This window comes from Chrysemys picta, chromosome 9 (genome assembly GCF_011386835.1).
Source record: "Chrysemys picta bellii isolate R12L10 chromosome 9, ASM1138683v2, whole genome shotgun sequence".
NCBI classification, from domain to species: domain Eukaryota; kingdom Metazoa; phylum Chordata; order Testudines; family Emydidae; genus Chrysemys; species Chrysemys picta.
In genome coordinates, this window is record NC_088799.1 from 26,021,546 (window position 1) to 26,037,887 (window position 16,342).

General features: G+C 44.8%; 2 long non-coding RNA genes across 2 annotated transcripts in view; one reads left to right on the top strand and one right to left on the bottom strand.

Annotated features, from left to right (window-relative positions):
* Positions 1-466: 466 nt before the first annotated feature.
* LOC135973661 (uncharacterized) lies at positions 467-1,593 on the top strand. The gene is made up of 3 exons (XR_010590603.1): positions 467-594; positions 1,062-1,111; positions 1,469-1,593. It is a non-coding gene; the product is annotated as an uncharacterized LOC135973661 (long non-coding RNA).
* A 3,649-nt stretch (positions 1,594-5,242) lies between these two features.
* LOC135973662 (uncharacterized) overlaps positions 5,243-16,342 on the bottom strand; it is an 85,894-nt gene continuing 74,794 nt past the window's right edge. Inside the window, exons 2-3 of the long non-coding RNA XR_010590604.1 lie at positions 7,265-7,349; positions 5,243-5,367 (exon numbers count right to left, since the gene is read on the bottom strand). This is a non-coding gene — a long non-coding RNA (uncharacterized LOC135973662). The remainder of the gene's footprint in view (positions 5,368-7,264; positions 7,350-16,342) is intronic.

Below are 16,342 nucleotides of genomic sequence, written 5' to 3' on the forward strand. Positions count from 1 at the left end.
GGGCCGAGCCAGTTTATTTACCTGCTGGCGCGGCAGGTTCGGCCGATCGCGGCCCCCACTGGCCGCGGTCCGCCATCCCGGGCCAATGGGGGTGGCGGGAAGCCGTGGCCAGCACATCCCTTGCCCGCGCCGCTTCCCGCTGCCCCCATTGGCCCAGGATGGCGAACCGCGGCCAGTGGGGACTGCGATCGGCCAAACCTGCCGCGTCAGCAGGTAAATAAACTGTCCCGGCCCGCCAGGGTGCTTACCCTGGTGAGCCACGTGCCAAACAGGTTGGCCACCCCTGCTATAGTAGATGTTCTCATCTTTTGCCTGTGGCATAAAGGTTGCCAACCCTCCAGGATTTTCCTGGAGTCTCCAGGAATTAGAGATTAATCTTTAATTAAAGATTGTCATGTGATGAAACCTCCAGGAATATGTCCAACCAAAATTGGCAATCCTACGAGCATTTGTAATCATTGACGGGCTCAGAACTTTTTCTCAGCTAACACCATTGTTCTTGGAGTCATATCATGTAGTCACTTTCTGACTGCAGAAGGTAACCCTCTAACACTGGAGATATTATCCCACCCAAAACCTGGTTGCATTTCAATGGTGAGTAAAATGCTTGGGATTACCGTTAAAAAATAAGGTGGGTTAAGTTTCAAAGTAGTGCTGATGAATCATTAACCTGAAGAACGGGGCCATTTATGTAGAGCCTAAAGTGGTGGGGGCATAAACAAGGGATTGGTAGATGAAAGGGGCATGTGGAACCCATTTCCTCAATTTTAGGGGTGGGGGGGAAGGGAGAATCAAAATACATAGCACTAAACTTAGACACAGATTTTTTAGTGGAAATTTTCAATGAAAAAATAATTTGTTTCAGCTGAATACTGAAAACTTTTTTGTTTTTCATGAAAAATTCAGTCAAAATTTTCTGTGGCCATCAGACACCGTCCATGGAAAGTTTTGTTTAGTCACAAACCCAATTTTCTGTCACAAAAGCGTCAATAGAAAATTTTCATCCAGCCCTAATGGCAACTGAATTTTTAAAATATTAACCAACTCTTTTCTCCTTCTAGCTCCAATTCTCTGGCAGTTGCCCTTCAGCCCAGCTTATTCACTTTGTCAGGTATTTTTTCATTATAAATCTCCTCACAAAGTCTCTCATTTCTTCCACCCAATATGATGTTCTGTAATACATTTACCTTACTTATACTCCTGGCCTCCTCAATACTGCATTTTCACTAAGGGGCTACCAATTAACAGTGTGATTACTATTTGTTGTTGGGTTACATTTCTAAACCTTATCCAGCACTTTGGTATTAAAAGTAGTATATAAATAAATGCAATCTAGAGGTCTGTAAGAGTGAGATGCCTATTCAGCAACATTACTTTGCATTGAGCCAATGGAGTTACACCAGGGATGAATTGTATCTTTTGTGCTTTCAAGGGTATTTACATAAATCCCATTGTTCTCTTCTGACAGATCAAGAAGGATTTGCTGAATGACTGATTGTTCACTGCCCTGCCTTAAAGTGTTCCCCCCATAATACTCATGAGCCAAATCAAGGAAACAGTTAACTTTTAAGGAGACTTCAGAATGGACTGCAAGGCATTACTCTACTGACAGTGGCTATTGAAAACAAGCTGCACTTTGCATCTCTGGGCTTAACAATGATCACACAGCAGTCAGCATACAATCTAAGCTTTAAAACCAAACAAATGTATGGTCTAACAACCAAGGTCTTTCCCCTGCCTTTATGATCACTCACTGACAATAGATCCGATGTTGTAAGAGCAGTGCAAGATGGCAAGTTCCCATGTGAGCATATTTTGTTCACTGTCTGAACTTGCTGCTACATGATTTCATTAAGAACGATGTCATTATTAGATATCATCTGGCAGAGGCTCACAAAATCTGCACACCATTTTTAGTCGCTTGGTATAAGCTTGTAAAATACTTAGGGCTTGATCCTTCAAGATGCTGTGCACCTTTAACTCTCAGTGAAGGCAGTGGCAGTTCAAGGCACACTCAAGAGAAAACCAGCTTCCTCATCTACACAAAAGGAAGTGTCTAGTCAACTGAGCTGGCTTTTAATATATTGGAAAGGCTGCAAGATCAGTAAAACCTCTGCATACTATATGGCCACCTGGGCAATGGAGGTTTATGGAATAATTGTGCCAGATTTGGCAGCTGTTAGAGATGACCACGTGATAGATCTGTGAAAACCATTTTAACATTACTTAAATAATCCCCTTAATCAGGCAAGTGAGAAGCACACTGAAAGGATGGCACTATTTCAACTCTGAAACTTACATCTCATTTTTATATGTAGTAAAATGACATAAGAATTTGTAACCTGAAGAGTTCTTTCATTACGTTAGGTAAATTAAAACAATCAAGTTTCCATAATCATACTTTACACTTGATTAGCACCTTCTGTTTGAGGAGCTTGAAGCACTTTACAAACACCTCTACGAAGCATCCCCTATTTACAGATAGAGAAACAGAGAGGTTAAGTGACTTGCCCAAAATAATACAGCAAGTCTGTTGGCAGTCACAATAGAATCTAAGTCTCTTGATTCCTAGTCCTGTGCTTTGACAACTGGACCATGCTCTTTCAACCATGAGTTAAAGTGCCACGGCTTGTGACTTAGACGCATGCCGCTTCTGGCTGGTCAAGGCTAGAGGGGATTATCTTGGCTGACTGTATCACCAACAACCTCATTAAACACCATCTGGACTCTCAAGACTCCCACTGCTGGGAAAATTAACATGAATGTGGTAGCAAATCAACCCTTGCAACACCTGGGCTCGGCTGCTATCCCCTCTCAGTCTTGCTTCAGGCCAAACCATGGCTCATAAACTATGTCAGTTGCATTGATGGATGATCTTATGACAGTGGACAGAAAAGAAATAATGATGCTGATGATACTTGATCTATAAGCCAGTTTTCATATTGTCATTCATGAGAATGGAGACCCACATGCCCTGGGAGAATTTGACAGAAAGATGGCTATCATCACACACCGAACTAGGAATTTACTATGATCTCACTTAAACCCTAATCCAGCCATTGGCTCCACATGGGCAGACCACTTGTCCCTATGTTGAACCCCACTGTACACAGTTATCTGCAGGATTAACACTTTATACCTTGTTTACGTACAAAAGTTGTACCACTTTAATTATACCAGCACAGCTATTCCCGAACAGGAATACTGGGATAAGACACACTAATACCAGTATAAATGCATCCACACTAGGGGTTTTACTTGTATTAACTATATTAGTTAAAAATAAGCATCACTCCCCTACCCAACATAGGAATACCAGTACAAAATCTGTGTGTAATCAGGAAAAACTCCACTCAACTCAATCATGTAAAACTGGTAAAAGCTCAGAATCAGGCCCATGGAACCAGGTGCTGAAATTTTTACTCATGTAAACTTTGACTTCAAAGGGAATTTTACCTGAGTAAACATGGTATAGTAACGTAACTTCAGGATCTGACCCATGAGACCCGAAGGGAATAAACTCCACACATTACATTCCTTCCTTGTCTGATATGTTCATGTGGATAGCACTGATTTCTTTTAAACGTGGTCCATTTGTAACCAACAAACAAGATTTGCTGTGAGTCATTGCCCCTTTGCACCTTGGATCCATTATAATTAATTGTATCAATTAGCCTGCTCATTTTGGGATCTCTGATTGCCCATGAAGAAGTCATTGTACAGTACTTTGTGAACTTCATGGTAAAAATTAAATAGATGAGATGTTCTGACATTTTAAACAAACTACAATTTAGAGGCTCAGAGGGAATTTCTATTTTTATCTGTGCAGAAGTTAACTGGGTTCTCTCCTGTCTTTGTGAGAAGGCTCTTTCTCTGCAGCAGTGAATTAAAAGTCTCATGCTGAATTAGAAATTAAAAGTAGATATAGCAGTGAGAAATATACTTATAAGGCAAAATCCTTTAAAGGTTACAGGTGGGAGAACTTGATGGCTCAGGGTAATGGAATAAATTGTCAGTCTGAATCCACCTCAACTTGTTAATTAGTGAATAAAAGTAATTACCCATCTAATGATTGCTCAGAAACAGGTTAGTGATCAGTTCATTTAATAGATTCATAGAATTTAAGGCCAAAAGAGACTATTAGAGCATTGAGTCTGACCTCTTGTATAACATGAACCATAAAATTTCATCCATTTACTTCTGTATTGAGCCCAGTCATGTGTGTTTGACTAACGTGTATCTTCCAGAAAAGTATCCACAGTCTTGAGAGAAAAGTTCTTCAGAAGCACTGGCAGTTTCCCAGAGACACAATATTAAAGGCTCAACAGCAATCTATCCCAATGTGAAGGAAAGGTAGGAAGAACAGTAAACTTCCATCAGGAGCTTTTTATGAAAATCATAAAAGAATACTACAAAAAGTGGAAACATGAGCAAACAGCTAAGGATGAGCACAAAAGAATAGGACAAACATGTAGGGACAAAATCAGAAAAGCAAAGGCACAAAATGAGTTACAGCTAACAAGGGACATAAAAGGCAATAAGAAGAGGTTCTATAAATAAATTAGGTGCAAGAGAAAGATGAAAGAAAGCTAACAATGGACAATATCCATGGTCCTGCATCAATATAGGGGGCTGAACCAGATGAGCTCTTGAGGCCTCTTCTAGCCCTACATTTCTACGATTTGAAGACAGCAAGATATGGACAATCCATCACTATCCTTGGTAGTTTGTTCCAGTGGTTAATCACCCTCACTGTTACTGAACATTTCCTAATCAACAGCTGTCCACATCAAGAAAAGTATCACCACAGTTGGATTTTTTATTAGCACAGGTCAAATTGATCCTTCTTGCAAAAAAACCTCATAAGTAAACCCAGTGGCATTCTCCTTGCTGCTTCAGAAAAGCTACTTTAGCTTATCTAATATACTTACAAGGAAAAGGTTTTTCTACAGGGCCCTGCACTGCAGTATCTAGCCACCTCAGATAGGAGGAGGCTGGGGGGTTTAGAACCTCATGGTTCCTTGGGGTCTTAGAAGAAAGGATGCTGTAGATCTGTGGAATCTTGTCCTGCATGGCTCCATTGGCCTAACTTCCCCATATATTGTCACTGTCACAACAGGTTAATTTTTAAGGTCTTTTTAGTATTCCTCTTGATGGCTTTCATATGAAGAATCCTCCATCATCAGGAGACACATTGATGTTGATCTGAAGTGAACAGGCTGGCAGAGGAAAAGTCACTAATATGTTATTCCATGTGGTGTAACTCTCAGGTTCACAGGAAACAGAAGTGTTTAATTCCCTTATCCTGCAAGGCATGTCTTACTGGTTAGGGCTCTTTTCTTTTAGTTTGGGTGAGGCTGCTGACGTCTAGGAGAAAAAATAATTTGATTGTTCTTGGCATCTCTCAGCTGACTAGGTCACACATAGGATAAAGGTAAAGTTTAGTGACAAGATTTTTATGGAGTGCAATAAGCAACGATTACTGTAATGTATGAGTCATATTTGAATTCTCTGTGCCAAATGCATACCTGGCATAACTGCTTTGAAGTCAGCACCTAGATGCTACAATTATTGGACTATAAATACCACAGATAAAATGAGTCATTCCAAGGATGAATTTGCCCTCTTCTCTGTTCCATATATACACAGGAAAGAAGGCCCTTTCGGGAGCATAAGGGACTAAGGCCTTATTTGCATTGTACAGCTTTGTTTAAGGAAGACTAAGTGCAAGGGCGCACAGGTAATATCTAGAACTTTGCATAAGGTAGGTGTGGTCCTGACTTTATCTAAATGAAGCCAGATATCGTATGCTATGATTGTTCTTACCAGTAACCTCTGATTCACAGATGCAAAGGATTTACCATTACAGGATGAGATCACTGATCCATCAAATCCAGTACCCTGCCTCTGGCAGAAGCCAAAACTCAATGCTTTAGGGGATGGCAACCCTGTGCACTTAGCCACTTGAGTAATGCTGAACATGGTAGAAAAATATCCCCCTGTAGTGATACACATGTGCCCTGAAACCATCTGTACCTTAATATGCAGAACTATAAATTGTTATTATTGGTCAGATATTTATCCAGCTTCTATCAGAAGATATTGCAATAAATATCAGATTTCATTTCAACCAATTCTGCTCACTACCAACATGCTGATAAAAATAAGTATAGGATTAAGAGCTAAATTGGGGTTTAAGCCATATACTGTGCATGGTGGGATGTGTACCCCCAAATGGGCAACAAGAAGGTTAAGTTGGGTTTGAGAGGCCAATTATGCTACTTGGCTGCACCTGGAAGGTCAGCCAGGCTTAATTAAAGATAAAGCCCAGCTGGGGAAGGAGCTGAGAAATGTATAAAGAAAGGAAGCACAAATTGGGAGGAGACTGCAGGAAGAGAGGGAAAAAACTCTGAAGTCCCTCTCTGAGTAGTAGAGTGGAACCTGGGGAGATACAGAGAAGTCACTGGGGTGGAGCACACTCTGGTAGTGAGCACTGACAAAAGGGCAGGACCTGGATGGATTAAATTGTTTTCATCTTAGATTTTGTTTCTCTTTTGGGTTTGAGAAAAAGATTCAAGGGAGAGGCCCTGGGGCCACTACTCTGACAGAGGAGTGGAACGAAAGAGGTGCCCTCAACGGGCAGATTGATGACAACTACAGTCATGTGGGACACTCCCCATTTGGGGGACATACCGCAGAAGGGGAAAAATTTAAAATGGCTGGAGCTCTGACAGGGGGCAGACCACTGCGGGGCCAGAGCAGCTGTTGACATGTGGTGCTAGATGAAGAGAGCCTGCCCTGCCATGAGGGGTGTGGCAACAGTGAGTCCACTCTCCTACGCTGCGCTATATGCTGCTCCGAAGATCCTGGAGGCATTGTGAAGCAGGAGAATGGCTACCTCTACAACTTTTAGAAACGTGCAAGCTGTGCTAGTTGGTGCAGTGGTGACTGGGCCCTTGCCCCATCCCCTTCCCTCCCACTACAGGTAGGTTACTGTGGATACTCCCACCATGCGTGCCAGATTCACACAGTCCTTATGCTCTTGGTGTACAGTGGTAGCGATGGTGCCCAACCTCACAATTCTGCACCAACCTCTGCACAGCGGCAGAAAGTGGGGCAGGTTCTTTGCGCCCACCCCCTACTTAGTGCCCAACCCAATATGGGCATGCTACTTGGTCCTAAGATCATAATTACAGATGCAAGACTGCTCATAATTTTAATGATATATATCCTTGTTGGATGACTTAAAAAAAAAAAAACTTACCTGCTGACTAATTTGTCAGATACTGATTCTCTCCTGTTAGAAGTAACAACTCCATTTTCTCCCATCATCAGGACAAACCCAAGCCCTAGATTAAAATAAAGCTATAATCATACGTAATTAACTTTTCCCACTTTTCTACTAATTAATTTTAAAAACCCAACATCTGAAAACCTATTATCTCAGTGCAACAGGCAGTGGTAAAGGAGGAGAGGTGAACATTGAATCAAAGCAGACGTATCCTATTCTTGTTGATGAGCTTGGTCTGTACAAAAATACCCCTAGCTTTGATACACCTCAAAAATCAGAGGTAGTGGCAGGGAATAGTTAGCTAAACACAACTTTAGACACTGTGCAAATGAAGGTCGCTTATTTTCAAATTATATTTTAGTTATAGCTATAAAATACTTAAAATTTGTATTAAAATAAATGCAGTTCCAAGTCTGATACTAATAATAATGATGGAGTCAAATGTTAGTGAGTCAGCATATTTTATTTCTCGCTACTAAAGATAGTGTATAATGTATCAAACTTGTGTTTCTGATATCTGTGTTAAGGCTTCAGAACTGATACCTCAAGGTTTGGGATTGGGAATATCTTGCTGTATTATCTCCTAATTGTTCTAAATTTGCATATAAACTTAAAATATGGCTTTAATTGGTGTTTGTATATATTTTTTCTTTCTTTATATAGGACTTAGAAATTAGTGATAGGAACACTGTATCTAAGTTATCTGCAAGAAAACTCTAGTTTAGTTTTCAGGTGCCTAAGTAGCCCCTGGAATCACGATTAAAGTGCTCCCCCCCAAACTGAAATGGCACCACTGGCTGAGAGAGAGAGAGCAAGCAAGTGAGCAGTTACTCAGGAGAAGAAAGCTGGCACATTCCATCTGGCCCTGCCAATGGGACAGGTGTTGAGGTCATAAAGTTGCCTCTGGATCGAGTTGCTTGTTTTACTGATATTGGAACGAGAGCTGTTCAAAGAAGTTGATGAAAGAAAACTCTGCATTTTCTATGTAGATTTAAAAGATTTATCTGTGAGCAAAATTAAAGTAGGACCAAAAAGAGCTAAGGTATGACAATACTTGCAATACTGGCAATGTTTAACTGTGCATATGAAAATAAATTTATGAATGAATCAGAGTCATGATATCTACCAACATTTCAACTAGAGAGATCAAATAATAATGGAGATATACTTCTGAAGCATCAAGCTGTTCAATGGGTAATATGATTGGGACACTGAAAATATTCACTATGAAAATTCCATCCTATAGCATACATGATGAGTACACAACGTTACACAAGCTTCATGTTCTCTCTCTATTATAACTAGTGTCCTCCCATTTTCCTCCCTTATACTTTGTTTACTGATGTCCTTTTCTGCATTAAGTCTAATTTAGATTGTGTTTTTCTCAGCGCAGGGACCTACCATTTTGTTTATCTGCAAAGTACCATTCACACCTTTGGTGCTGTATAAATACATAATACTGACTTAGGGTTTTCTTGTAGAGTTGATGTATTTCCAATACATTTTGCAGAATTTAAGCTAATCCTCTGCTTGCAAACAGATCTTTCCCAATGTGAAGCACTACAGTGCCATCTTTCTAATGAAGAGATCAGGCACAGGGCTGGCCTTACTATGAGGCAAACTGAGGCGGCCACCTCAGGTGCCAGACTGGGGGGGGGGCGCCACTAGGACCCAGAGTGCCAGAGTGTAGAAAATTGTGTCTGCTGCTGGTGCATATGTATTCTCTCTGCTCTAGATGCACTGTCTAGATGGGACAGTCTGGCACTAGCAGTGCAGTCGAATGAGTAGTTTGCCAGTGAAGAGTTCCTTCTGTACATTGTTACCATACACCAGGGGTCGGCAACCTTTCAGCAGTGGTGTGCCGAGTGTTCATGTATACACTCTAATTTAAGACTTCGCATGCCAGTAATACATTAATGTTTTTTAGAAGGTCTATACCGAAAACATCCTCAATTCAGGGCAATAGGACCTTATGACACCCTACTCCAAGCTGTCATTCTCTGTCTTGTATACAATCTCAGCAGCCTGGCAAGACTGAGCTGTCATGAAACTTAGCAGCCCAAGCAACACACTTGTTGCCCACCTCTTCTCAGGATAATGGATAAAATGATCAAACCTTAAAAGCTAACTGTAATTACATAGCAAAAAAAACAGTGTAATTACAATGTAATTATAAACTGCATTGAGAAAAGTCACAGTGTTCGTACATTGTATTTTCCATACTTGGCTTCCAGCAGAATATGTATTAAGAACACCAGTGGGATGGTACGAAGTAAATCAAGCATCTAGTCAACTTCTGATCATATGAATCAGTAGTAATGCATACTGAAAAGCAAAACCTTATTGTAATTGCTATGTAACTGCATTGTAATACTTAGCCTTATTATAAAGCTTGACAAAAAATAACTAAGATATATCTGACATTTAAAAAACCTACTTGCCCTAGAAGAGTAGAATTCTGCAAAGCTGCTGTACATACAAACACCCATCCATGTGGAAAAGAGAGAAGCAGATAGTAGGATATGAAAAATATTTTCTTAAATTGCACCGCAAAACTGAGTGTTGAGTGATTTATGATAGGTTCTCCCTAAGTGAAACTCCTACCACACTATTAGTTTATACAACTCATTTGCTTTGCATTTTATGAACTCATTTGTGCTGACTTCTCCCTCAAGATGGTGCCTGGTCTTGTGTTTTGTTGTTATTTTTCTCTCTCTCTTTCTTTGGGAAACATCCCTTCTTCTGTGTTCGCTAGGCCTAAATCCAGTTCTCCAGCTGGTGTGACTACATTGGAGTGTCTCCTGATTTACATCGGCATAAATCAAGTCAGAGTCTTTTGTTCAGGGCATAACACCTATAGAAGGAGTTACTCGTGTTGGTGAGATAGTTTCCTACAAAAAGAATCCCGTTGGAAGTAATCCAGTTGAAAGAGGTGAATGTCTATGGGAGCTGCTCAGCCCACCGCCACTCTGGGGTTTCCACTGCTGGCCCCTTGTCAGCCGGAGTCCCGCCGTTGGTCCCACTCAGCACCCGGTGCTGGCCTGGGTGAAGGAACCCCAGACTGGCAGCGGGCTGTGACCCCAGCTGGCAGGAGCCGGCAGCCGAAACCCTAGAGTGGCGGTGGGCTTTCCACTGCCGGATCCTGCCAGCTGGAGTCTCAGCCCGCTGCCAGCCTGGGTAAAAACGCCACTCTAGCCATTGTGGGGCGGGGGGGTGGCAGGGGAGGAGTGCGACAACTGAATTAATATAAAGCATTTTTAGTGTGACTGCAAGAGCTCATACCAATTCAGGGTGGCAAGTGAAGATGTATTCTATTGGTGATGGGATATTCAGCTGCTACATCACTTAATTTACCTCTCTAGGGTAGATAGGGCCCAAGGCCAGGTCTACAGTTTAAATTTACATTGGTATAACTACGCCACTCAGGGGTGTGAAAAATCCACACCCCTGAGCGACGCTGTTATACTGACCTAAGCCTCTGTGTAGACAGCACTATGTCAGCGGGAGGGTTTCTCCTGTCAACATAGTTACTGCTTCTTGCAGAGGTGGATTAACTATGCTGAGAAGAGACGCTATCCCATTGGCATAGTAGCATCTTCACTGAAGCACTGCAGCTGCACCGCCATAGCGTTTTCAGTGTAGGTCTGCTGTGAGTCTGCAACGATGATTACCAACTGTGCTTTAACACGCATAGACAAGGAACAAACATTTTTTCTAGTTGTGCTTAACATGAACACACACTAAGCTGACCAGATGTCCAATTTTTAAAGGGACAGAACCGTATTTAAGCCCTCCTGCAGATGTCCCGACTTTTTCTTAAAAACGGGCAAATTGTCCTGTATTTTCTGTCTCCCCCTCCATAACTACCGGCGGGTCCTGCTGGTGGCCGGATCCCTACTCGCCAGCCACCTGCCCACCAGTGGTGAGTGGGGGGAGGGGCAGGAGGGATCCAGTGGCCAACAATGGGGGTGGTAGGGTTGCCAACAGTCTAATCACACAAACCCAAACACTCTTGCCCCGCCCCTGCACCAAGACCCCACCCTGCTCACTCTATGCCCCCTTCCTCTGTCACTTGCTCTCCCCCACCTTCACTCATTTTCACCGGCTGGGGCCGAGGGGTTTGGAGTGTGGAAGGGGGCTCCAGGATGAGCTTGGAGCAGGAGGTTGGGGGGCAGAAGGGGGTGCAGGCTCAGGGAGGGGGTGAGGGGTGCAGGCTCTGTGAGGGAATTTGGGTGCAGGAGGGGGCTTAGTCCTGGGACAGGAAGTTGGGGTGCAGGAGTGGGTGAAGGCTCCAGACCGGAAGCGCTTACCTCAGCTCCTGGGCGACAGTGCAGCTGGGCTAAGGCAGGCCAGCACATCCCTGCGGCCCCCGCTGGGGTCTCCATGCGCTACCTGCGCCCAGAGTGCCATCTCTGCAGCTTCCATTGGCTGGGTATTGCGGCTAATGGGAGCTGCAGGGGCGGAGCTTGCCTTAGCCTCACTGCGCCGCCAACCAGGAGCCCCCCCTAGGTAAACGGGGCCAGGGAGCTCCACACACTTCCCCCTCTGTGTGCCGCTCCCGGAAGCGGCCAGCAAGCCCCTGGGGGAGGGGACTGGGGGCTCCGCGCACTGCCCCTGCCTGCAGGCACCACTCCCGCAGCTCCCATTGGCCACAGTTCCCAGCCAATGGGAGCTGTGGAGTCAGTGCTCGGGGTGGGGGCAGCGCGCGGAGACCCTCTGGTCCCCCACAGGGGCCGCAGGGATGTGCCAGCTGCTTCCAGGAGCAGCGCGGGGCCGGGGCAGGCCAGGGCTACCCAGAGGATTCGGGGGCCCGGGGCAAAGCAATTTCGGGGGCTCCTTCCATAAAAAAAGTTGCAATACTATAGAATACTATATTCTCGTGGGGGCCCCTGTGGGGCCCAGGGCAAATTGCCCCACTTGCCCCCCCCCAGGCAGCCCTGGGGCAAGCAGGGACACACTTTTAGCCCCTAAAATCTCCGGGACTTTTAGCTGTGCTGATGGACTTTTAGCACCTAAAATCTCCCGGTTTGGCTTCAGTAGCCTCCAGGAGATAGATCCCGATTCCGGGAGACTCCTGGCAAAACTGGGATGGTTGGCAACCCTAGGGGATGGGTGTGCAAGGCTGGTGGTGGGGTGAAGATGCAGCACGCGGGGCCAGCCACTCCCCCTGCTGGTCCGTCAGTGTAGCCCCTGCTGCGTGCCAGCTCTTGGCCAGCAGGGCTCCACCCTCCATCCCATTTCCGGCCGCTGCTGGCTGCCCACTGTGAGCTGTGGCGGCCGGTGAGTGTGGGCAGGTGCCAGGTGGCAGCCAGTTACATATCGCCGCTGCTGCCCACCCTCTCGCTTCCCTCTCCCTGCTTTGCCCCTTTACCTCTCCCCCAGCCCTGCTGCTCCTTCATATCCCCCCCAGCAGGGTGTCCCCCGCTCCCAGCGCTGTGCTGAGGACCAGCCCCTGGTCAGAGTGCTCAGTTCACCAACAGCCTGGCCAGCGGGCTCCTTCCTTCCCCCACTGCCTCTGGCTGGGCCAGCGCCCTGGGAAAGCCTGAGACCCTCCGGCCTGGGGCACTGGCCAGAAGGAGCCAAGCCCTGCATGTGCCAGAGCCGCACACAGCGCTGGCACGGGGAAGCCTCTCCGCCCCTCAGCTAAGCTCTGGAGTGGCGAGGGGGAAAGCGATTTCCAGCCTGTTCACACCCCAGCCCTGCAGGCTCCACAGCAGCCCCTGGGCAGAGGCTTAGCACTTGCTTCACCCATCCCCCCCACAATGCATCCTTAGGGCTTAATCCCTTCCTGCTCGTGCTGTAGCCGAGGGACAGGAGGCAGCTGGATTATGTTGGTGAGTGGCTAGCAGCAGCCTGGAGGTGTTTGCTGCCTTTCGACACTGTGTGGGCAGGAAGGGACAAGTTGCTTCGAGCCACAAGGGGGTGAGCTCTGCAAAGACATGGGCCAGGTCATCCCTTCCCCGCACCCTCCCCTGTGGCTGGAAGCAGCTCCTGTCCCTTCCCTCCAGCACAGTGCGGAAAGGCTGCTGCTGGCCACATTCTGGTGTGAACCCTGGCAGAAATCTGGGGAGTGGGGCATGTGACCCTGCGTCGTCCCATACCCCGTCCCCCCATGTTGCCTCAGAAAAATGCAGTGCCAGGTAGCAGGAGAGGCGCGTCCGTCCCAGGGGCTCCGCCAGGCATGGAGGGTGGAGAGTACCAGGCAGGGAGGGGAGGGTCGGTCAGTCACCCTCCCTGTGTGAGAGAGGTGTACAGGAGTGTGGGTGTGTCACCTCTCCCTGTGGGTGTATGTGTGTCACCCCTCCCCATGTGAATCCTATAGCCTTAAAGATAAGAAGGTAAGTAAAAAGAATCCAACTACACAGTATTTCTTTTTAGCAGGGGCTCAGTCAACTTGATGTTAATTTGAACGTTTGTACTGCATAGTTCTGATTGATTGCCGTTGAACTCACTTGAAAACGAGTACTTTTACCAAGTGTCCCGTATACAGCATAAGGAAATATGGTCAACCTAAGGTAACAAACATCCCTTTCATGTTGCAGTGGCATCAATCTCAATGTAGATAGGCTTGGGTAAGCCTCACAACATATCTATCAGGTGGGGGTATTTCAGTATCCATATAAGACTCTGATTCTGAAAAGACATGCTCAGATTAAGCAAGTGTTTGCAGGAGCTGGGCTTGGATTACTTAGTGTTTGTACATTATATTAAATATGCAAAGTATTATATAAATGCTAAGTATGGTCCTATTTGCAGGATCAGTGCCTAAATTACACTTAACATGGAATCTGGGATAAGAAATCTGGGATAGCATGTGGCAAAGTGACCCAGACATTTCCAGTGCAATATCTGTAATTCTTTTAGTAGAACTACTCAATGCAAATATCCAGCAGATAACCATTGCTCCTTTGTGGTTCACAGATAAGAATTTAAGAGAGCAGCCGAAGCATGCATTTGAATTTGATTAATGACAAAAGAGACATTTCAGAAAACAGAGGAGACGCTGCCCACTCAACTTAAAAACACAAAACAAAAAAGTCAAAGTGACCATTTTCAGTGCAGCAGTAAAATGAAAAATGTCTTTCCCTTTCAAAGAACATAGTCATTTGCACTTAGTGACAATACACAGAGATTGATATGCCAATGTCTAAAATAGCCCACTGGACTCATGCTTTCAAAAGCGTATTATTCTGACATCCAATTAAATTTTGATGATGGTTAGAACTTTGTTTTTCTTTCCTATTTCTGATGACTTCAAAATTGTTCGGGCCCAATCCTGCATTCGTTGACAACCAAAACAAAAAGAATCAGGCTCTTGGTTTGTAAATAGAAGCCATTCCCCTTATAGTCTGCTCCATTCATCAACGTCACAATGCAGTATTGGCACCATTACAGTCCAGTACCATAAAAGTAACACTATTAATGTCACACTGTCAGGGTCTGAGCCTGAAGCCTCGACTCGTGCAGAAAAATTACCACTGAAGTCAATGGGAAAGACTGGGCCTATCCTATGTGGGGCAGCACCTCTCGATAGACATTGAGCCCTCCACTTTCAATGGGCACAAGTGTGCACCATTGAAATCAATGGGAGTTTTGCTGTTAACTTCAAAGGGAGAAGGATTCAACCCAGTGACTTCAGTGGCAGTTGAAGGTGCTGATTACCTTGCAGAATCAGATTCTTTAGTATCAGTCTCTGGATGAAGCTATGCTGCTCTGCACCCCTGCTCCAGCATAAGGAAGATGGGGGAGGTATTCTCTGCCATGAAGGTGTGGAAACTTTATAGTTAAGGAGTCCCACCAGCTAAAGCTATTGAACCAGCTCACCCTCTCGCCAGCCACCTTCATTGTGCCCCCAGTGGGCCAGGACAATAAACAGGCTAGGTCTACATTTCCACTTATGCCAGCAAAACTTATGTCACTGAGGGGCATAAAAAAACCCACCCCCCTTAGTGATATAAGTTTCACTGGTAGTGTGAACAGCGCTCTCTCCCGCCGACATAGCTACCGCTGCTCATTGAGGTGGTTTTATTATGTCGACAGGAGAGGTGTCCTGTCAGCATAGAGCGGCTACACGAGTGATTGTACAGCAGCGCACCTGCATCAGTACAGCTGCCACTGTAAACTCGCTCGTATAGACATGGCCTCATTTGGCCTATGCTGCCTCCAGAAACGCACACAATTGAATAAAGGTTATTTCTTTCTACAGCTGAAGATTGTTCCTCTGGTACGTGTTTTGCTACCACCTGAGCCCTGTGCGGCCCACATAAGCCTGGGCTGAATCAGTAAGAAGCACAGAGTAGCATTAGCACAGTAATTATTAACATTTTAAATGAAAAGGAGATGATTGTGACAAAATACTAGGTGTCTAATGTCTTCCAAAATTCATTCATCCAGGTTATTTTATGGTACTTTTTTAATATTGTCTTCAGTAAGAAGGTAGCTCCTTATATTATCTATATTCCCCATTTATATTTTGTACTTCAGGAGGCTCAATCCTGATGGCCTGGGATGTTTGCTTATGTGAGGACCAGGGAAAGTAATTAACTGCAATATATAATACAAGAACAGTAGAATGGGCGCTCTTCATCCATGTTTTAGGCAAAAGCCCTGTGCCTTCACACAAAACGAATTGCAAATCTAGACTATATAACTGAAGTAACTCCTTATTTCCTGATCAATATATTTTCCCTGCTACCTCCTTATTTTTCCTTCAATGCCATGGATCCACCTTGTACCTCAAAGCTACAAGACATGTTTAGATACCTTTGCTGTTCCAGAGAATTTCAAAAGTTGATCAAGAATGGATATTAACTCTTCAGTGCTCAGTGCCCAGGCTCCTGAAGAGAGTTCAAAGGTTGGTTACAAATTTCCAATTTCCAGTGGAAAAATCAGTAGCTTAAACTACATATGCTTCTTCCACGTGCTCATGCATATAACTTGAACAGAGACTTCTGAGAGTTTTGAATCTAATGACGTCTGAGAGTTTTGAACCTTTCTTTCATCAAGATACCAATACGGATGTGCAGATTGTATTAATGATGTACCATCTGT